The sequence below is a fragment of the Lithobates pipiens genome, unplaced genomic scaffold (genome assembly GCF_037356315.1).
Source record: "Lithobates pipiens isolate NorthernLeopardFrog02 unplaced genomic scaffold, aLitPip1_a1.2 Scaffold_13, whole genome shotgun sequence".
Taxonomy (NCBI): domain Eukaryota; kingdom Metazoa; phylum Chordata; class Amphibia; order Anura; family Ranidae; genus Lithobates; species Lithobates pipiens.
Window position 1 is genome coordinate 108,471,589 of NW_027507718.1, and position 1,133 is coordinate 108,472,721.

Below are 1,133 nucleotides of genomic sequence, written 5' to 3' on the forward strand. Positions count from 1 at the left end.
TGCTGCGATCGGGGGAGGGGTTGGGGGGGGGGTTTGTGTGCCTGTGTGTACCTACATGTCAGTGTAGTGTTGGTGCACACTTACTTTTTGTCTTCTCCTCGTAGTCCGGTCAAAAAGACCGCCCCGAGGAGAATGACATCACTTCCTCCTTCCTGTGTATACAATACACAGTGGGAGGAAGCTTGTCATTGGCCATGAGCGATCGAGAGGGGATGGCCAGAAACCAACGGCCATCCCCTCATCACAGATAGCTCCTGCAGCGAACCGGACCGCCGTATCCAGCGGGAGGGGGTCCGATCGGACCCCCCACCCGCTAGAAGGCAGGCACGTACATGTACGTGCTTGTGCCTGCCTGTGTCATTGTAATGATGTACAATGGCAATACGGCGGTCCTTAAGTGGTTAATAAGGTATTTTCTTACACACAGGCATACTTAGAATTAAACCCCAAAACACATTCTGCAACTTCTCCCACATATGGCGATACCACATGTGTGAGACCTTTCACAACCTAGCCACAAAGAGGGGCCCAAAATCCAAGGAGCACCTTCAGGCATTCTAGAAGCATAATTTATATATCTAATTTCCTGACTACCTATCACATTTTTGGAGGCTCTGGAGCACCAGGACAGCAGAAACACCCACAAAATGGAAAGCAAACACCCAAAAGTATTTTTAGCAGGCATGGTGAGTCTTTTGAAGATTTCATTTTTTTGCCACAAGTTTTTTTTTAAAATGCAGTACGAAAATGAAACATTTTTTTTACACAAAGTTGTCAATTTTTTTTTTTAGCCTACAGCACCTGCTATTCTCAGGCGGTTTCCCATCTCAGTACTAAGCAGGCCTGACCCTGCTTAGCTTCCGAGACCAGACAAGATTAAATGCATCCAGGGTGGTGTGGCTGTAGGCCAAATTTAATAAGATAGTTCTCACACACAGCATAGGCATAGTTAGAATTACACCCCAAAACACATTTTGCTACTCCTTCTGAGTATGACAATACCACATGCGTGAGATTTTTTCACTGTTCACATGGATAAATCAGTTTTATCAAAGTCAATGTGCTGTAATGGTCTCCTCTATATGAGTGGTCAGGGAATATAGCTTAGTGTAGCATCACCTATAGCAGTCCCA

At 45.5% G+C, this 1,133-nt stretch overlaps 1 pseudogene; it reads right to left on the reverse strand.

Moving 5' to 3' along the window:
* Positions 1-789: 789 nt before the first annotated feature.
* On the reverse strand, positions 790-908 carry LOC143979067 (5S ribosomal RNA; annotated as a pseudogene).
* Positions 909-1,133: the final 225 nt, after the last annotated feature.